The sequence below is a fragment of the Lepisma saccharinum genome, chromosome 16, assembly GCF_977018435.1.
Source record: "Lepisma saccharinum chromosome 16, izLepSacc3.1, whole genome shotgun sequence".
Taxonomy (NCBI): domain Eukaryota; kingdom Metazoa; phylum Arthropoda; class Insecta; order Zygentoma; family Lepismatidae; genus Lepisma; species Lepisma saccharinum.
The window spans coordinates 3233767-3256171 of NC_139244.1; the positions used below are offsets into that span (position 1 = coordinate 3233767).

A 22405-nucleotide genomic window follows, 5' to 3' on the forward strand; every position below is an offset into this window, starting at 1 on the left:
CCTATCCTGAGCAAGTTCTATATACTCTTTTCCATCCCTACCGATTTCCCTTAGGTCTATCAACATTGTCCCTCCATCTTCGTCTTGGCCTTCCTACAGGTCTCTTACCATCAGGTTTCCCAATAAGAATCCTGTAAACTCCTCTTTCCTCTCCCATTCGTGCCACATGGCCTGCCCACCTAAGTCTTCTTGATTTAATTATTCTAATAATATCTGGACATGAATACAAATTATGTACTTTTAAATTATGTAACCTTCTCCACTCACCTGTCTCCTCATCCCTTTTAGCTCCAAAGATTTTCCTAACGATCTTATTTTCAAATACTCTCAATTTATGTTCCTCTTTCAATGTAAGGGACCAAGTTTCACATCCATATAATACTACAGGCAAAATTACTGTTTGGTATATTTTAACTTTTAGTTTCTTAGATATTAAATGAAAAGACAAAAGTTTATGAAGAGAGAAGTAACATGCATTTCCTGAATTAAGCCTACTTTTTATTTTCTCTTTAATATAATTTTCATTTGTTAATATTACTCCTAAGTATTTGAATTTGGAAACTGGTTCAAACGAGTTGTTATCAATAATTAGATTTTGATTATTACCTAACACTTGGTTTCGGCCTGTAAGCATATATTTAGTATTCTCTTTGTTAACTTCCAGACCTATCTCTTCAGCAGTTTTGAAAAATATTTTAGCATTATTCTTAATAGTATTCACATCATCCCCCAATAAGTCTACATCATCTGCATATGCTAACAACTGAGTCACACCATTTAATTTTAGTCCTTCGTTAGTTTCTTTTACCTTCCTAACAGCATATTCTAAGGCAAAATTAAAGAGCAATGGAGATAATGCATCTCCTTGTTTTAACCCATCATGAATTGTAAATTTGTCAGACATATTAATACCCACACGAATTTTACTTTCTGTTTCACTGGTGCATACTTTTATCATACTAACAAGCTTCTTAGGTATTCCAAACTCTACTAATATATTATATAATTTATCTCTTTTGACCGAATCATATGCTTTTTTTTAAATCAATGAATAGCTGATGGACATTTTGATTATATTCCCACTTTTTTTCAAGTGTCTGTCTGTTGTGAAAAATTTGATCTGTAGTTGATCTGTTACGTTTAAATCCACATTGATAATCACCTATAATTTCATTAGCATATGGGGTTAGTCTTGTTAAAAGAATGTTAGATAATATTTTATATGTTGTTGAGAGTAGAGAAATTGAAAATTCTTCTTCGAACACATGGAATAATAAAAAAAATATTGTGAAATGAACAAATAAGGTATTCATGTCACAATATTGCGTAAAAGATTACACCCCTGTTCTTTTTTGTTTATCACATCTGCAAGTATCTGAAAAGTAAATTTTTTACAAGAATTAAAAAAATTCACCATCTTCTTAAAACATATTTCACCATTCAAAAGATTTGCTGGCGACACACTGGACACCCACAAAATAGGTGAAAATTTTGTGTGGGCTGGGAAGATTGTGTATCATATCAACATTTGTCATTGTAAGTATGATGTCACAGACCTACCTGGGGCTCGTTATTGCTGGTGTTGCCCTTATAATATAGGTGTAGCTGTTGCACGGTTATCGTAGAGGTGAAACAATGGAGTGGGACTGCACATTTTTAAGGCATATATGTAAATTAATTTTACCTTGTAGTTAGATTTGATGGCGATAGTAATTTTAAGTATTTTTTTTTAATTTGCCTGTTTTTTTCTTCTGTGTGAAATCCCTTTTTGTTCGGTTAAGAGTGTTAGGTTTCATGATGATACTAATTACACATTATTCTTAAATTTTTCACATGTTTTTATATGTGTATAACAAAAATTGCTTTTAAAAAATGGTGAAAGTGATCCGGGGTGTGTGGAATTGGAGATGCCATGGTCACTTCCCAGGGTTAAAATATGTTGGTTATTTGCGGTTTCTGCATGTTGAAAGAACTTCAAGGCATCATAAAACATCGAAATCTGTAGACTGAGGTAAAAATAAAAATCGGTAAAACTTCGATAGCGTCCAAACACCTAGCACTCGTTTATTTTGTCATTTTTAACATTCGTACTTACCTATTCTGCATTGCGAAATATTCTTCAAGGTGGTATTTTGCTTTTTTCACAAAAAGAAGTTCAATTTTTGACATAAAGAGTAATTATTAAACAATTGACGTTAGCCCCACGAACCATCACGGGGACGAGGTATGCCTACGAGGTTACGTTAGGTCCCATTAGCACTCATTACATTCAATTTAGCATATACAGACAACATCGTTTTTTCTCGATGAAAGAAAATGCCTACACGAACTTCTAAATGCTACAGAAACTCATTTCGGTAAGTAGTTTCTTGTGTAAAAATAAAGAAATCCGTTGGGACGCTATCAAAGTTTTACCAAAAAATCAAAATTTTCCAGGGTGTATGGTCGGTCACAAGCACCATTCATTAATTATGTAGTATCGCCCGAACACCTCTCACTCGTTTATTTCGTTAATTTTAGCATTGATACTTACCTATTCTGCATTGCGGAAGATTCTTTAAGGTGAAGTTATGCCTTTTTCCATAAAACAGTGTCAACTTTTCATATTACGAGTCATTATTTGTCTTCCTTGTTTCGCTTGTGTAACAGACAATATGGCATGCACTCGTCAAGGATCATCGCACGTTGTGCTTGTGTCTTGATGATTTGCAGTGCGCAAGCAGTGTTTCAAACCTTAATGACCAAAAATTACGTACTAATACGATTTTTTTTTCATGTTTCCATGATTCTTGTATGATTACCTCCACAGTAAATGTTTACTATCCTTCGGACACCTATAACTTCTGAGTTTCGTCAATTTTTGACATTTGTACTTACCTATCTGCTTCGCGGATCATTTTTTAACATGTATTCACGTTTTTTTGATCAATTTTTTTTTAAAAAAAGTGTTTTTGTAACTGAAGAACGTACGTTTCCGCAAATGGTTTGTGGGGCTATGTGTCAATGGTTCGTGGGGCTATGCGAGAATAGTGTGTGGGGCTACACATATTTTTTTCGAAACCAATTTTTAACTATTGTAACCTATTGTGACCCTACCTAACCTTACCGGAAATGGTTCGTGGGGCTATGCGTCAATGGTTGAATTTCCGCTATGAAACATTCCCACATCACACAAAACACCTTCCAGATGTTAGACAATACTACAGGAACTTATTACGGTAAGTAGCTTCTTCTGTAGAAATGAAGAAATCTGTCCGAAGGATAGTAAACTAGTACCGCATGTTTGGAAACACTGACACGGGGTTTTGTCATCGAACGCAGGCAAATTGCAAGGAAATGGCAGCAATCGCATCTGCGTGTTGGAAATATTTCTCAGGAAAGAAAAAGGAATTCCGGGTCAGAAAGCTTAAACAATCAAAGAAAACACCTTCACGAACTTCCACAATGTCAGAGAAATTGATTAAAGTAAGTAGTTTCTTCTGTAAAAATGAAGAAACCCATTCGGGCAATACTACATATTTACCGACCATTCTTCTTTGATTTTTTTTTTTTAAAAAAGCAGCCAGTCCTCTTGACACCCCAATTATCCTAATGATCATGGTTCAATATATCTACGTGCATTTTGCACTTTCACGATTTACGTTCTCTACATGTAGCTCTCCAAACATAACCATCTCCACTGCAAATTCATGAAATTGTATATCTCTCGATACTCCACTGAACCTAACATAACTTGGTTCGAACCCGGGTATTGGTAAATCTGAGCAAATTGGGGAGCAGCGAATGAACGGAATTTAATGAACACTAAACCTCGTACTTGTACATTCATCGCTCCTTCATGATTTAGATATAAGAAGCAAGATTTCGAGACAGATAGATTAAAAAGCATTTCTCGGTGGATCCGTCGCTCGGAAAACAGGGCAATCTGGTAATCACAAAGTTCTGGGGCTTTGAGAGGACAGAGTGCAAGGTTTTAGAAGTAAAGACAATAGTTTTAAAACAGACGTACGGGATCCAAAATGGATTCGTCGAAAGTATTCATTTTATTTTTCACAAATTCTTGTGTATATACTCGAAAATAAGAGACCTTTACCGTTGGGACATGTGAAAAATGGTACCGGCTAGACACTACTTTACGTCCTTATTGCCTTTTGGTGGTAACCAATGGGAGTTAACAACACCGCAGGCTCGTCTTTGTGTCCCCGTTGTGAATGCATGTGCTTCGCTCGTTTGCGTTCTGCGTGGTGATTGCTTCTTTGTGTTCGCGGTGTGTTGTGCGTGTGTATAGTGAACGTTTATCCCCAGTAATAATTTAGTGCATCGTTCAAAAACGTGCTTGCAGTCAGCCGGCATCTCTTCGGGTAAGTACCTTTTTCTTTTTACACTTTCTGTTCACGATAGCCCCACTAACCATTTACGGGTAGTCCCACGAACCATTCACGATAGCCCCACAAACCATGCACGGGTAGCCCCACGAACCATTCACGATACCCCCATAAACCATTCACGGGGACGAGGTATGCCTACGAGGTTAGGTTAGGTTCCATTAGCACTCATTTCAACCCTAAATATGTGCTTCATCATCGAAAAATTTCCTCAGTACGTTCAATTACGCATATCCGGACAACATCGGTTTTTATCGATTTCCTCCTCCAGGTAATTTTTCCTCGCTTTGGGATTTACGTTGTTGAATTCCTGGCAAATGTTTACTATCCTTCGGACACCTGTGGGGCTATGCGTCAATGGTTCGTGGGGCTATGCGAGAATGGTGTGTGGGGATACGAATATTGGTAACATTATCGTATGGGTGAAACGGATTCCTTCAAATTTCCTTCAAATTTACAGGAGAAAGTACTTACGGAAATCATTTTCTTGAGCGTTTTGGAAGTTCCTGAATGTAGATTTGATCCATTTTAATGTGAATACGTGTTGTTTTGTGCGAAAATCTCTGTCCGACACGCTGTTTCTGCTCCCGCCATTTGCTTTTTGCATGAGAGTGCAATGTTCCGTGTGTTAAGACGATGCAACCCCGTAGCCAGTGTTTCAGCCTCGCCGTGTTTTCACTAGAACCACCTGTCGAGTTCGGAACAAGCCATTTTTCCCGAATGGGTGTCACTTATCGCACAACATTGTAGCAACATTGTGTTCCGACGTCACAGGAGAGAGCTGTTTTTACAATTTTTCTTTGTATTTATGCTAATGGAACCTAACCTAACAGGCCTAACCTAACCACGTAGGCATTCCTCGTCTGACGTCAATATTCAATGTTGCAAGATTGTTGTGCGTAAAGGAAGAGAATTAACGAATTACGAAAGAAAGATGGTTCCGACCGAATGGGTGTCACTTATCGCACAACACTGTAGCAACATTGTCTTCTGACGTCATAGGAAAGATCTTTTTCATGTTAGGCAATACAAGCTAACGCGTCTCTTAGCGAAAATAATAATTTTTCTTTGTATCTATGCTAATGGAACCTAACCCAACAGGCCTAACCTAACCACGTAGGCATTCCTCGTCTGACGTCAATATTCAAGGTTCGCCGTGTTTTCACTAGCACGAGAGCACTTAACCAATTTCGAAAGAAAGATGGTTCCGACCCGAATGGGTGTCACTTATCGCACAAGACTGTAGCAACATTGTGTTCTGACGTCACAGGAAATTTTTTTCATGTTAGGCAATACAAAGGTAACGCGTCTATTAGCGAAAATATTATTTTTTTATTTGTATTTATGCTAATGGAACCTAACCTAACAGGCCTAACCTAACCACGTAGGCATTCCTCGTCTGACGTCAATATTCAAGGTTGCAAGATGGTTGTGCGTAAAGGAAGAGCATTAACAAATTACGAAAGAAAGATGGTTCCGACCCGAATGGGTATCACTTATCGCACAACACCCTAGCAACATTGTGTTCTGACGTCACAGGAGAGACCTTTTTCATGTTAGGTTCAAGGTTGCAAGAGTGTTGTGCGTAAAGGAAGAGCATTAACGAATTGCGAAAGAAAGATGGTTCCGAATTGCGAAAGGAAGATGGTTCCGAATTGCTGTTTATGTACAATGAACGTGGTAAATCGCAAGGTTATTTCACAAGTTCTACACGTAAATGCGACGTATTAGCATAATTTCAAATAGGGGCACGAAAGTAGATATTTTCCGGTGAACGAGGTTGCACCACTGCATAAATCGACAAAACACTCTCAGAACGCCCCCTAAACCAGTATGCTATCACGGCCATAATGTGTTACAGATTCGAAACAACAAGTAACAGTAAGTACTCGTAAATAGAGAAAATAAACATTATCTTAGTTAGAAATGCATTATTTCGCCTTAAGAAATGTTCCGCAACACGTTAGCAATGTAAAGAAGTCCGAAATATATGATTCGTAGGTGTTTCACCCATACGATAATAGTACCCGAATATTTTTTTCGAAACCAATTTTTAACTATTGTAACGTATACGTGAACCTACCTAACCTAACCTTACCGGAAATGGTTCGTGGGGCTATGTACAAAATCTGTCCGAAGGATAGTAAACAAGTACCGAATTCCTTATACAATATCCTTTCCAACGGTATAGGACACGTATTCCTTAGGAAAAGGACGTAGAGTCTTACCACATTTTCCACCCACGAATGGGAATTATCCACACACACACACACATTTTTGTAATACTACCTAAGAATTTTAATCAAAGCCCAGTTTCTGGCAATTTTGCCCTGAAATTTAAATTTACCTTTACGCCCCTTCCCGGGGGAAATTGTGGAAAAAACCTGATTACAAACGTGGCGGAAAGATGTAATGGACATCATTATACCGTTAATTTTGATGACCATAATGAATATAATACTTGTGTGCTGTGTTTTGGATATCATACGTCGCTTTACAATTTCTCTATGTTGATCGTGACGGGAAGTAAAAGTAAAAGATAGATGGGATTTGTTGAACCAGACGAGAAGTACACACATTTTTGGTACACACTAGGATTCGAATGTCAGGCTGCAGGTATGTTCTATGGCACTACTGCAACTTCTGTGCTAGGGAGGCCGCCAATGTTGCCAGTAGGGGCAAGTGAACATTTTAATGAAAACAATCGTGCATTTTAATAACAATAATAATAATAATAAAAAGCTCATACATTACACGTGACTCCTACATTCGTATTTCGGATTGAAAAGTGACTCCATATTTGTTAGTCAAATGTTGCCAGTAATTTTGCAACAATATTTCTTCCAGTTTACCAAAAAAAAAAAAAAAAAACATTAAAAATAAAAACTGGATTTACGTGTAATTTAACAATATTGAACATTTTTATCTAGTTATTTCTCATATACGCAACAATGAAAATTAACATTTTCACCTGAACAAGGACATGAATGTAAATCCATCACGGAGCAGTTCTCTATGTGGAGACAAACTTATTAATGAATCTGAATTGGATTCATGTGTGTTGAAAAGAACATTACAAAATGTGAGAAAAGTTTGACAAAATAAAACCATGATAGAACAAACATTTTAGTGGATTAGGTTCCATATTCTTGTTTTTTTTAGTCCCATATTTTGGCAACAGTGCTAAAAAAAAATCATCTGATGGTCAAGTAGGGTCCCTTATTGCACAACGTTGGACTAACTTCGTGTTCTGGCGTCAGACTCGAAATACCTACGTTGTTAGGTTTGATTCTCTTAGCATAAATACACTGGAAATGACATTTATTCTAAGAAAACCAAACCTGACAAGCCCAACTTAAAAACTTAGGCATATAGCCTAACAATGAAATGTGTCTACGGTGACGTCTGAACTCACGGTTGGTCTCGCGTTGTGTGATAATGGAGACGTCTGAACTCACGGTTGGTCTCGCGTTGTGTGATAATGGAGACCCGATTGCTAAGATAAAAACAATGTCAATATTTGGTAACATTATCGTATGGTCAAAACGGATTCCTTGAAATTTCCTTCAAATTTACAGGAGAAAGTACTTACGGAAATAATTTTCTTCAGCGTTTTGGAAGTTCCTGAATGTAAATTTGATCCATTTTAATGTGAATGCGTGTTGTTTTCTGCGAAAATCTCTGTCCGACACGCTGTTTCTCCTCACGCCATTTGCTTTTTGCATGAGAGTGCAATGTTCCGTGTGTTAAGACGATGCAACCCCGTAGCCAGTGTTTCAGCCTCGCCGTGTTTACACTAGAACCACCTGTCGAGTTCGGAACAAGCCTTTTTATCCGAATGGGTGTCACTTATCGCACAATATTGTAGCAACATTGTGTTCCGACGTCACAGGAGAGAGGTTTTTTTATAATTTTTCTTTGTATTTATGCTAATGGAACCTAACCTAACAGGCCTAACCTAACCACGTAGGCATTCCTCGTCTCACGTGTGACGTCAATATTCAAGGTTGGAAGGAAGAGAATTACGAAAGAAAGATGGTTCCGACCCGAATGGGTGTCACTTATCGCACAACACTGTAGCAACATTGTGTTCTGACGTCAAAGAAAAGTTTTTTTTTCATGTTAGGCAATACAAGCTAACGCGTCTATTAGCGAAAATAATAATTTTTCTTTGTATCTATGCTAATGGAACCTAACCCAACAGGCCTAACCTAACCACGTAGGCATTCCTCGTCTGACGTCAATATTCAAGTTTCGCCGTGTTTTCACTAGCACGAGACCACATTGTTCCCTGGGTAAAATGAAGTGAACCCCGTAGCGAGTGTCGCTTGAAAATGACGTGTAGAGGATGCGCGGTGAAGTTGTTGCCAGGTGTTGAAAATGTTTATGATTTTGTAATTCAACACGGCATTTTGAAAGAAGAAATGGAATGTGGAAGATGTGGTAGTATATGCAAACTACACATTGGACCAAATGGGAAGTGGATATATATGTGTACAAAGAGAGTCTACGGACACGGACGTGGAAGGTTAAAATTCAAAAGATTGCCCTGCGGATTTCAACAATGTGCTCGAAACGGCACATTTTTGGGAGGAAGTAAACTTTCTGTATCGAAGATTATAATCTTTTGTAATATGTGGCTATTTTTGCCTTACCCAAGATGTGACATCATACGATATGAACTAGACATGGGGCCAAATACAGTTGTGGACTGGTCGAACCACTGTAGGCAAGTGTGTGAGGAATGGGTAATTGCTAATTCATCCCCAATAGGAGGTCACGGAGTCATTGTAGAAATTGATGAAGCCAAATTTGGAAAATCGAAGAAATGTATCAATAGAGGGGCATGTCCTCTTAACAGACTGTGGGTATTTGGAGGAATCGAAAGGGGAAACCCTAAACGTTTTTTCATGGTACCTGTAGAAAACCGAAGCGAAGAAACTCTGCTCGAAGTCATCCGCAAATTCATCCTTCCTGGAACAACTATAATCTCGGACTGCTGGAAAGCATATATCAACTTACATGGAGCAGGCTACAGACACCTGAGAGTTAACCATAGTGTGGAGTTCATCGATACACCCGCAAGTGGACATATTCATCAAGAGAACCTGCAGCGAATGATGAACGATGAAATTCCAGTTCATACTCAGAATATACAGAGAGTGTGGCGTAATGTTAGACATTCAATTCCAGTTTTTGGACGCAAGAAACATCACTTCACGGGCTACTTATCTGAGTACATCTTCAAGAGTAATTTTCCACTGGACAGAAGAATGCATGAATTTTTTAAACAAGCCGGTACCATGCAGTATATCTAACTATAGAATTTTGAAGCACCATTTATATTGTGATGAAGCTGAACAAGTGATATGAGTAAGTAAAGAATTCAATTTAAATTTCCTGAAGTGTGTGTGATTTTTAATTATTTTTTTTTAACTGCTTGCCTAACCTAACCTTACGGGAAATGGTTTGCGAAGTATTAGCGTAATTTCAAATCCGGGCACGAAAGTAGGTATTTTTCAGTGAACAAGGTTGCAACACTGCATGCACACTCCAAATCGACAAAACTCTGGCACAACGCGTGCTGAATGGGTACGCTATAGCCATATTGTGTGTGGAAATAAGGAAGAACAGTAAGTATTCGTTACTGTGAGAAATAGATATAATTTTTGTTAGAAATGCATTATTTCACCTAAAGAAATGTTCCGCAATGCAGAATAGTACGTTAGTAATGTAAAAAAGTGTGAAATTATTTATTTATAGGTGTCTCCTATATGAAAGTAGTACCGCAATTTTAACATGGTTCGATTTCTGTTTACATCTGTTAACACACTGCGGAGTTTTAGCTATTACTTAAGATTTTCTTCAATATATGTTTTCGTGGTTAGGTTAGGTAGGTCAGGTTTGGTTCTCTTAGCATTAAAGTCCCTAAATGCATTCTACTAAGGTTACTTCTACATTAATTCCCACTAGTCTATGATACTTACTGTCGCTTGTCAATGGAGAATACCTTGTTCATGGGAAGCGTGCAAGGTTGCGTAAGGTATTTTTTTTTTCGACTCCAAACAATGCTCATTACTTTAAGGAAGGTTAAAATTTCATGTGACGATTTCCAAAATTCTTCGATAAGTAGTCTTTCTGCTAGGAGAATTTGAAAAAAGAAATCGTAAAAGAATCTGAACCGTTTCCAAGGTTAGTTACATCTTCGTCTGTTTGCAGCAAAACTTTAAGGGGTCATTCCATGTCAAATGAACCAATTTTTTAAAAATTGGTTGCATGACCATTTTAGAAAAATTTCAGGTAACACTTTACTATACCGGAGACGGATTTCTTCAAATTACAGGAGAAAGTACTCACGCAAAAATCATGTTCTGTAGCGTTGTTGATGTTCGGGAATGTAGTTTTGATCCATTTTAATGCGAATGCATGTGGTTTTCTACGAAAATCTATTTCCGACGCGCTATTGCTGCTGCCGCCATTTGCTTTCTGCACAAGATCACAATACGCTCTCGTATTGTCCGTATATGCTAAATTGAACGAAAGGAGTGCTAATGGAACCTAACCTAACAGGCATACCTCGTCCCCGTGATGGTTCGTGGGGCTATCGTGAATTTTCGGGCTAACGTCAATGGTTTTTGGGGCTACCCGTGGATGGTTTGTGGGAAATAAGGAACAACAGTAAGTACTCGTTAATGTAAAAAATAGACGTTATTGTCGTTAGAAATTCATTATTTCACCTAAAGAAATGTTCCGCAATGCAGAATAGTACGTTAGCAATGTAAAAAATTGTGAAATAAATCATTGATAGGTGTCTCCGGTGTAGTAAAGTAGTACCAAATTTCATTTTTAGTACATACGTTTGTACATGTTTCTAGATATCAAAACCAATGTAAAAAAATGTTGTCTTTAGTTCTTCTGGGGCAGCCATTTTTCCAACATGGCGCATGGCTTTTTTTTGCTTATGTAGCACGTTTCAGAAACCTTAATATCTCAAAAACCATTAGAGCTAGAGACCTTAAACAAAATTCATTAAATGTATGTATTGGATTTTTAAGCCCGATTTTTTTTCAATGAAGGGGTTTAGTCTAAGGTTTGATATTTTTTTCATGTGTAAACCTGCCTGCAGGGTGTCAAAATTCAATGAATGGCCATGTTTGAGCCCATGCTGTAAAAAAGAGTTGCATTTCTAAGCACTGATATTTTATTTACAGACACCCTGCAGGCAGGTTTACACATGAAAAAAAAATCAAGCCTTAGACTAAACCCCTTCATTGAAAAAACCGGACTTAAAAATCCAATTTTTTAACTATCGTTACCCCAATTTCCACCATAATTTTCATACTTACAATGCAATTTTAAGCAAAACATACTTGAATATCATACAAAGTATACTTCATTAGCTACAAAATGAATATTATTTCAGGTCTCTAGCTCTAATGGTTTTTGAGATATTAAGGTTTCTGAAAAGTGCTACATGAGCATAAAAAGCCATGCGCCATGTTGGAAAAATGGCTGCCCCAGGATAACTAAAGACAATATTTTTTTTTTACATTGGTTTTGATATCTAGTAACATGTACTAAAAATGATTTTTTTTCTAAAATGGTCATGCAACCACCATTGGATGGTTTGGCATGGAATGACCCTAAGTGCATTGTAAACATACTTGATAAACATTATGCCTACAGGCTTTTCATCTGTGATTCAATGAACAATTAAGACTGTTAAATCATAAAGCTAACCCTGATATCGCTTCCAATTGTTAAATGATTTTTCGCAAGTTTTATAGGAGTACTTTGCAATACTAGAAGCATCTGAGCAAGTAAGTTAGAAGATTGGAGAAAAAATTATCATGGTTGAGAGCTTCCTATACTAGAGAAATTATGATTTGCAAGCATCTTCGTACTATCCAGATATTTGTATTATCTGATGCATCCGAAATGGATATCAGATAATTCGAAATCCGGATATCTGTCGTTCAGATTTTGTGGTCTACACTATTTTTTTGGTATGACTTGAGATGACCGGACCCCTCTCCGATTTTCTTCATATTTGACATAGTCACTAATTGAGGCCTCCTAATCACGAATCTGAAGTTAAAATTTGTCGGAAACGTCTAGAAATTGCGAACCATTGACGCTAGCCTCACGTACCATTGGTGCTAGCCTCACGAACCATTGGCGCTAGCCCCACGAACCATTGGCACGTGGTTAGGTTAGGCAAACATAGTTAAAATTTTGTGTCATGGTAGTATCAGGATCTAGAAATTGCAAATAATTGCGAACCATTGACGCTAGCCCCACGAACCATTATCGCATGGTTAGGTTAGGCAAACATAGTTAAAATTTGGTGTCGTGGTAGTATTAGGAATATATATATTTGCTTGTGAAAAAAAATTTCACGAAAATCATCGGTTTCCATTCCTAAAACTAACATCTTATTTTCACTTATTTTGCAATTTCTAGACGTTTCCGACAAATTTTAACTTCAGATTCGTGATTAGGAGGCCTCAATTAGTGAGTATGCCAAATATGACGAAAATCGAAGAGGGGTCCGGTCATCTTAAGTCGTTCCCCTCCATAAAACAGATGTCTATTTTGAATATCTAACCACCAAACACTCGTCGCGAACTAACAGACATACAATTTTAGCACAAAATCATCAATGGTAAACTTAAAACCAAATTTCTTATCAATCAGTTTCATCTACGACTACCCACACTGCCAACCCGCAGTGTAAAGCTCTATCATAGTTCCAGTCCTAGGCTCTTCCTTCTACCCTGCAAATATTGATAATTTCTTGTCAACGGAGTTCCCGACAATCATTAAGAATGTACGTGTAGTTTGTTTTTTCCTCTGCTGTGTTGAATTGTCTTGTTTTGTTGTTTTCGTGCTATAGTTTCAGTATAAAATGATATTTTGGTACTTTATCTGAAACTTTAAGTAAATAAAGAAATAAAAATAGTCGTGCATCTAACCAACCAACTTTTGATTATTTTTTTACATTTGTATACATATAAAGGTATGACAACACTTGCCAACAAGAAACATGGCTACTGTATATTTGCTATAAAGTTGCATTTTTAAAAATACATTTAAGTGTTAAAGCATGGACTTTTTAAATGAAGAAATATGAACAGAAAATCATAAGACAAATTTAGTTTGGGGGAAGGGGAGATGCATCAGTTCTAGTAATGGGTTTCTTTGAGCTAGGTTAAAAGTATTAAATTTCGTCTACTTATGTAAGTGAGTATATATTCGTTGTAAACTAAGTTTCGGAAGCTTTACTGCTTCCTTCTTCAGGTGGTTGTATTTTACGAGGATACAAGGTAAAAGGTTGGGGTTAAAAACCCTTAAAACTCACGGAAAACATGTTAAAATCACCAACGCGGTATGCTTGAGTGGACTCTGACCTGACCACCTGAAGAAGGAAGCTGTAAAGCTTCCGAAACATAGTTTACAACGAATATATACTCACTTACATAAGTAGACGAAATTTAATACTTCTAACATATTTTTGTTTATAGATAGTGAGTAATACGCACGTAACCAATATGCTTTTGAGCTAGGTGCAGGCCCGTAGCCAGAAAGGAGCCTAAAGGAGAAAAAAATTGGGGGTAGAAGCCCTGAAGATGAATTTCTCAGTATATTACAACAAGATGTTTCATCCTGCTAAGGAAGTAAAATTATTAGCACTATACACTATTTAAATTAGATATTTGTAGGATTTGGAGGGGCCTTCAGCCCCCTGAGCCCTTTCCCTGGCTACGTGGCTGGCTAGGTGCTTTAAGGCAACTACCATAAAAAGCCTCTTTTAAAAAATATTCCTTGTCAATTGTTTTGAAAACAATATAAAAAAAAACGTTTTGGGGGAAATTTAATTTTAAATGTCGTCTCTAATTTACTTATCTGAGAAATTATTATTATGTACTTACTCATTTAGGAACTCAGACCATTTGATAAGGTATTTACACAATTTCTTTCATAAATAACTTTACTGAAGGTTCCTTTCTTGACTTCATTTCTTTGTTTTGTAGCAACAATCAAGATATTTCACTCACTGTTTGGAGTAACGAAGATTTCATCATCACGTGTGAATCATGGCATTGCATATTAGTATATTACCAAATGAATTACTGTTCAAAATATTTTCCCATATTTCAACGCAAGACCTGATATTGAATGTTAGCAACGTGTGTGTGCACTGGAAAAACTTAACAAAGGACCCAGCTACATGGAAGCAACGGATATTTGTTTGTGATAGAGTTGACCGTGTGGATGACATCCTGAGAATACTTCCCCAGTCCCCTCTTCTTTGTGAATTCCACATGAGAAACAGACGCTCACAGGATGAGGTGACGAAAATTTTAAGTGCATTGTTCCATCTCTGTCGTGTTCTGCACACATTAGTTTTTGAAAAAGTAACCGTGGATACATACACCACCATTAAGGATTCCATTAAGAATCTTAAAGACCTGCAAGTAAGGTTGATAGCCAAAAACTGCAACTTCCTAGAGGAACTAGCCATCACAGGTGCTAGACGTGTAAGTGACAGTGACATGATATATTTCATAGAGAAACGAAAAGATACATTAGTCGTGCTGAAAATCTCAGGGTATAACTTGACAGACAACTTCTTCAGCAAGTTACGCATCTGTACAAAATTGAGAACGCTTGCAATTTGTGATTGCCGCAGTATGAGTATCACCAGCATCTGGAGCATCGGAGAGTTGCACTTGAAGTCGCTCTCTCTATACTGGATGCAGTTTTCATCGTCGCACATGACAAAGTTCTTTACCGAAGGGAACGTGGCAGGCTTGCTAGAGTTGGATCTGTCTCTTTCCCCCGCAGTAGATGACCACGTAACTGAGGCAATATCTGTTAATTGCATCATACTACAGAGTCTAAGCCTTAGTGGGTGTAGAAGAGTAAGCGACGCTGGTGTAAAAATGATTCTGAATGGCTGTAAATCTTTAAGGAATTTAAGGCTCTCCAATATGTTGTTCCTTACGGGAGATTTTCTTCATTTTGTGCCTGTATTGGGGCTCTCTCTTAGGTTCTTGTCTGTTGACAAACACTTGAAGAGTAAGTTGCCTCAAGACCAAGATTTTTTCCAGAAAGTGAAAATAGAATGGTGTTAAGATTGCTATTATGAATGAAAGGAAGGAAATTATTAATTTTTCTTTACACCACATTCAGACAGGATTTGTACTTTTCGAAGCTTCAATATTCTAGCATTCCAGTGTTACGTTGATGACATTCACACATAAAGTGTAAGGTTCTAGACATGTGATTTCATACTGAACCGATTTTGTAGAATTATGAAGTACTTCACGGTGTCTGTTAAAAAATGAAATAAACTTGAGTATGATGACATAGCCTGACTGCATGAAAAGCATTAATGAAAATGTGTTATGTGTACGACGTTTGAAGAATGTAGCAAAGTTTGACTTCATTTGTCTGTGAAGCATATGCTGATAATTTTTGTTGGTGCAATATGCAAATTATATGCATTCGCAAACATTTGAACCTTAATGCAATTAAAAATAATAATAATTTCCAGATTGATTCATTTTGTTATTTACATGGGGGTAGAATAGCTTTTTGTGGAATGCCCCTTACATATGGTATTCCTTCAACTGCATTATAATTCTGGTAGGAGATGGTTGCAGTTTGCACAGCCGTAATTACATTAATTGCTAGAAACATGTCATTTCAAATTAAGTACTGTATTATGTTTTAACCATGATGATTGTAAAAAGTGTTTTTCTGGAGAGTATTAATACAGTGTGATGCATCTGCATGCCTGCTGCTAGAGAAAAGTTTTTAGAATGAGAATGTGGAGGAATTACTATCATACGTGACTCTTTTTATACCAGCTATGTGGTGAAAAAATAATTTTGCTCAAATGTTGATGTTTTACATTTTGTGTATGTGCATTGCAAGCATACTAGGTTATAACTTATTAGTTAATAAAAAAAACCCTAGTATATAAATTGTTGATAAAATATTGTAGTATTTTTTTCTTAGTGTTTTAATCCTATATAAACAATTGTTTTGTTTTAATTTGAACACATGTATTTTATCAATGTGTGGGTCTGTGTATCATACAAAAATATGTAAACATACTATGTTATCGTAATTTTTGTGGACTGCTGTTGTGAAAGCACAGTTTTGTTTCAAGTTTTATGTCTAATAAAATTTTACAATATTTTTATAAATACCTCTTGTGATGTTCTTCATGGATTCCTTGTACCAGGCACAAGAGTGTCAATAGTTATTAAACCTCAGGCTCCTTTTAAAGTAGCCTTAAAGGAAACTTGTTAATTTGCTTGTAAATATTGGAAACCCACACAGAGCAAATGCATTTTTTCACTGTAAATGATATTTCCATCAAGGGAAAGTTGAGCAAAATTGGTCGAGTCAAGATGTGAAACAATAGAAATCTCGTTTCTTGCAACATAAGAATCATTATTCAAATAACAATCAGCCCTTCAGCTTTAGCTAGCTAACTAACTAACTAACTCTCTAGCCTTCTTAAACCCGAAGGTTCATGGCTGCAGCAACACAGGCCTTCCATCTTTCCCTATCTTGAGCAAGATGTATATACTCTTTTCCATCCCTACCGATTTCCCTTAGGTCCATCTCAACGTTGTCCCTCCATCTTCGTCTTGGCCTTCCTACAGGTCTCTTACCATCAGGTTTCCCAACAAGAATCCTGTAAACTCCTCTTTCCTCTCCCATTCGTGCCACCTGGCCTGCCCACCTAAGTCTTCTTGATTTAATTATTCTAATAATATCTGGACATTAATACAAATTATGTAGTTCTAAATTATGTAACCTTCTCCACTCACCTATCTCCTCATCCCTTTTAGGTCCAAATATTTTCCTAAGGATCTTATTTTCAAATACTCTCAATTTATGTTCCTCTTTCAATGTAAGGGACCAAGTTTCACATCCATATAATACTACAGGCAAAATTACTGTTTTGTATATTTTAACTTTTAGTTTCTTAGATATTAAACGAGAAGACAAAATTTTATGAAGAGAGAAGTAACATGCATTTCCTGAATTAAGCCTACTTTTTATTTCCTCTTTAATATAATTTTCATTTGTTAATATTACTCCTAAGTATTTGAATTTGGAAACTGGTTCAAACGAGTTTTTATCAATAATTAGATTTTGATTATTACCTAACACTTGGTTTCGAGCTGTAAGCATATATTTAGTTTTCTCTTTGTTAACTTCCAAACCTATCTCTTTAGCAGTTTTGAAAAATATTTTAGCATTATTCTTAATTGTATTCACATCATCCCCCAGTAAGTCTACATCATCTGCATATGCTAACAACTGAGTCACACCATTTAATTTTAGTCCTTCTTTAGTTTCTTTTACCTTCCTAACAGCATATTCTAAGGCAAAATTAAAGAGCAATGGAGATAATGCATCTCCTTGTTTTAACCCATCATGAATTGTAAATTTTTCAGACATATTAATACCCACACGAATTTTACTTTGTTTCACTGGTGCATACTTTTATCATACTAACAGGCTTCTTAGGTATTCCAAACTCTACTAATATATTATATAGTTTATCTCTTTTGACTGAATCATATGCTTTTTTAAAATCAATGAATAGCTGATGGACATTTTGATTATATTCCCACTTTTTTTCAAGTGTCTGTCTGATGTGAAAAATTTGATCAGTAGTTGATCTGTTACGTTTAAATCCACATTGATAATCACCTATAATTTCATTAGCATATGGGGTTAGTCTTGTTAAAAGAATGTTAGATAATATTTTATATGTTGTTGAGAGTAGAGAAATTCCACGGTAATTATTGCAGTTCATTTTATCACCTTTCTTAAACACAGGAACAATTATGGATTCTTTCCACTGTTGAGGGATTTCTTCTTTATTCCATATTAAACAAATTAATTTATGAATTTGACATATTAATGAATTTCCACCATATTTAATTAACTCCCCTTCAGCTTTAGGAACATATCAATTTTCTTCTAGTGTTTCTTCTAATAATAATTGTATATTTTATAAATTCATTTAGTTGCTAAACTTCATACTGTCATATAATCTCCGTAAGAGCAATTCCCAGGCAGGTGGAGGTAATTTTTGTCCTGAATTAACAACTCTCAATCTATTGGCATTTGGTTTAAATAGGATTGATTACTTGTAGAATAAATGCCCTTCAGCTTTTGACAAGGCCAGTACTGGAAGGGTTTCTATCCTTTTGAGGGCTAACAGCACTCATCTCCAAGGTAGAAGTGCTGCTGATAGTGATGCTAGCTCTTGAAAGCTTGGAAACCGTTCCTGAACTGACCTGGTTGATAGCCTGAGAGAATTTATTCATCATTCGTTTCCAGGAAAGCTTCAAGATTTGCTTCATGATTACTTGTGCATTCATCTCATCTCAATTTTAGGAAGCTTTCATTGATGAGAGTGAATATGTTTTGAAATTATGTATGTGGTGTTTAAGGCTTGCAGAATAATAAGAAATCAGTTACTACTACAAAAGCTGTATCAGAAGGAATGTAACGTTTAGTTAGTCTGTACTCAGCTGATCCTTAAAGACAAAAGTTCTGCAAAGAAATATTCCAGTCTGCATGTAAGATACATGAAGTTAGCATACATGTGACGGTCTGTGCCTTAAGGCCAGGAGGAAGAGTTTCAGTGGAAAGACCCTAAACCGCTTCCTTTCCCCATGGTGAGCTGGAGAAAGAGAAGTCTATGCGCTGGACGGTTGTAGGATGGGGAGACAACATAGAATTACACTTATGGGAGTATTGTTTGTAGTTCTTCTCTTGGGAGTATCAAACTTCCGATGGCATAGACAAACACATGAATGGAAAGAGGACACATTGAAGGTTTTGTTAGTCGCTGGAAAAGTCTAAAACTCCAAATTGATTAGTCGGAACTTAAACTTGTTGCAGTTTTTTTTTCTCCATAAGGGATTTTGAAAATAAGTTTATTTATATTTTTCAAACATCGTGTCTAGCTTAATAATCCAGTTGGCACAGGGATTTTTTTCCTTAAAATAAAATAAAATTTACCATTTAATATATTTTCTAAACATACGAGGGTCACTATTTATATTTTGAGTCTAACAATGAAAAAACAGGAATTTGGCATTGAAAACTGCTTTATTGTTTTTCGAAGTATTCTCCTTTATGGTCAATACACTTTTGCATTCGTTCGAACCATTTGTCAAAGCAGTTTTTCGAATCTTCTTGAGACACCTCCATAATATGTTTTTTGAACGCATCAACGGCGTCTTCCGCCGACTAAAATCGTTGTCCACGCAATTTATTTTTGACATTCGGGAACAAGAAGAAGTGGGCCTCCCCGATGGCGCAGTGGTAGCGTCGTCACCTTGTAATCAAGGAGTCCCGGGTTCGATACCCGGTGGAGGCACTAAGTAGTTCGGATCCCACTTTAAAACTGTAGGCCCAGTCCCGATTAGCCTTACTGTGCATAAAGTGGACTTAAAACACCAAATCAAGCAATCAATCAACAAGAATAAATCATTGGGTGCCAAATCGGGACTGTATGGTGTATGTAGGGTGACCAGACGTCCTCTTTTATCCGGACATGTCCTCCTTTTTAGGTGTCTGTCCGGCGTCCGGGCGGATTTTTTAGAAATCTGTAAATGTCCTCCTTTTTTGATAGCATCCAGTGGCGCAACCACAGGGGGCATTGCTCCCCCAACCTTGGACGGAAATGAGTTCTGGGGGGCAAACATTGACCGCTAAGTGTTCCAACAGAGGGCAATTACCGCCCACAACTTCAAATTTTATGCAAATAAAAATACTTTTCGTAAAATTTTCTTGATCGCTTCGCTCGCAGTACCTCCTTTTCTTAGTCTTCTCAAGTTTAGAACTGTAGTTAGGGGATGGCGGAAGTCGGCTCTGGGCGCCGAACGATCTAAATGAAAATAAATTAAAAAAATTGATTGATCGATTTGTGGCTGTAAGTCCACAGAAAGGCTAATCAGAACTAGAGCTACAGTTTAAAGTGAGATCCGAATCACTCTGCCATGTGCCTCCACTGGGTATCGAACCCAGGACCCCTTGATCACAAGGCTACGATGTTACCACTACACCATCGGGGAGGCACAAAAGTTGTAAAAGAGAGAATGCAAGGGCGTCCCATGAAATTATTTGCACCCTATTAAATCAAAATTGATTTCAGTCTGCAAGAAAAATTGGATCCAGATTGGGCACGTTAAGTATTCGAGCAATGCTCACCTAGCATCTGGGAGCTGAACACGATCATTTTCCCAACTGAGTCATTAGTGGGGGTGTGCGGGATAGGTAAAAAGAATTTCCTGTTCCGATCTCAACTTCGGGGAATTATTTCCACACTTTTCAGGATCCCGAGCAGTCAGGAACCTTCAAATGGTAATTTTTAAAAGTAGTTAATTCTTGATGTTTTCTGCATTGTAAGTGTCTTGACACTTCTCGAAAATTGTAAAAATAATAATAATAAAATAAAAGACAGTGAAGTAAAATTCGTGATTTCCACAGCGTCGGGAAATTTTTTAAACATTTCCAGTTCCGAAAATTTCCCGGCTTGATCCGGAAATCGCGATTCTCTCCCGTCCCGACCAAAAATAGTTCTGTCCCGCCCACTCCTAGTCATTACATTAGTACGTATTATTTCAAGTCGTTGCTTCGCAATCTGAGACTTCTCAAACACGTGTAATCTGAGCAGTTCATTTTCGATTGATTGATATGGTTTATTTTAATTCGCTTTTTTGCCTCCTTTGGCTAATCGCAATGATGAGGATGAGCGATGATATCATGATTTTAATGAAGGGACACTCGCAAAGAACACTCATGCTCAAGCTGGGATTCGAACGTGGGACCTCTGGCATTGTGGCGCGGTGTGCTAACCACTCCGCCACAGAGGTCGGCCAGTTCATTTTAGAGTCAAATATACGCGATACAAAAACGCGTAGTGTGAATTTTCTTATTATTAAGTCATATTTACTTTTATGAAATAACGAATGATGATGATCTAAGCAAGAATATATCATGCTTTTAAAGGATGGAAGAAACAAATATGAGGTAAAGTGTACGGTGGCTGTCACTTTCCCCTGCTGTTGAAAGAGTGCAAACATGTTCGTGACATTAAAATCATATTTCCTGACACAATATAAACTACCTAAAATTTAAATTTCGTTTTTGGAAATAAGTTAAAGTGAAGCTTACTTGTAACATTTGCATTCACATATGGGCATATTACATTCTAATATCCAAGAATTGGAAAAAATAGTAAAATTCTATGCTTCAAACTATAGATATTCTTAGTTATGGTTGTCATGTTAAACAATAGATTAGGAGATTGCTTTTGTTGCTTAAAAGTAGGAGGAATTTATTGAAAATATCATCAGAATTATCTGTGAGTAAAGTGTTGGTAGTTTTTATTATTTTTATATTGATTAAATTATGAGTAATGGCAAAATGTGTTCCCATTTTTTTTGCGATGTCCTCTTTTTTATGACTTTGTCCTCCTTTTTCACCATGCTATGTCCTCTTTTTTGAATGCATGTGTCTGGTCACCCTAGGTGTATGACCCATCAATTCGATTTTTTGACTGTTCATAAAGTCTGTTGTTAGACGAGATGTGTGACAGCTGGCATTGTCTTGATGAAGAATGATGCGACGGCGTTTGTTTGTTTTCCGTATTTGACCGAAGACCTCTGGCAAACAAATTGTTGTGTACCATTCAGAGTTGACCGTTCGTTCCTCTAAAAGCACAGTTGCCACATGACCAGTTTTCCCAAAAAAACAGGCGACCATTTGTTTCGATGTGCTTCGAGCGCGAACAACTTTTGTTGGATTGGGTTCATCTTGAAACACCCATACAGTCCACTGCTGTTTACGTTCCGGCTCATATGCATATATCCATGATTCGTCACCTGTTACAATCTTATATACATCTTTTGAAGCACCACGATTGTATTTATTGAGCATTTGTTTGCACCAATTGACGCGAGCTTTTT

General features: G+C 36.9%; 1 protein-coding gene across 6 annotated transcripts in view; it reads right to left on the reverse strand.

The window, feature by feature from the left end:
* Positions 1–22405, reverse strand: part of LOC146000199 (lysine-specific demethylase 5A-like) — a 56435-nt gene that overhangs the window by 17461 nt on the left and 16569 nt on the right. For 2 of the 6 annotated variants that reach the window (XM_083137583.1, XM_083137578.1), the window contains exon 1: positions 7135–7226. The exons of 1 other annotated variant lie outside the window; for it this stretch is intronic. The gene's annotated coding sequence lies outside the window, so the exon portion shown is untranslated. Of the gene's footprint in view, positions 1–6732; positions 7069–7134; positions 7227–7356; positions 7377–7977; positions 8141–22405 lie in introns of those variants that run through there. 3 more of the 6 variants (XM_083137580.1, XM_083137582.1, XM_083137579.1) reach the window with 3 other exon arrangements.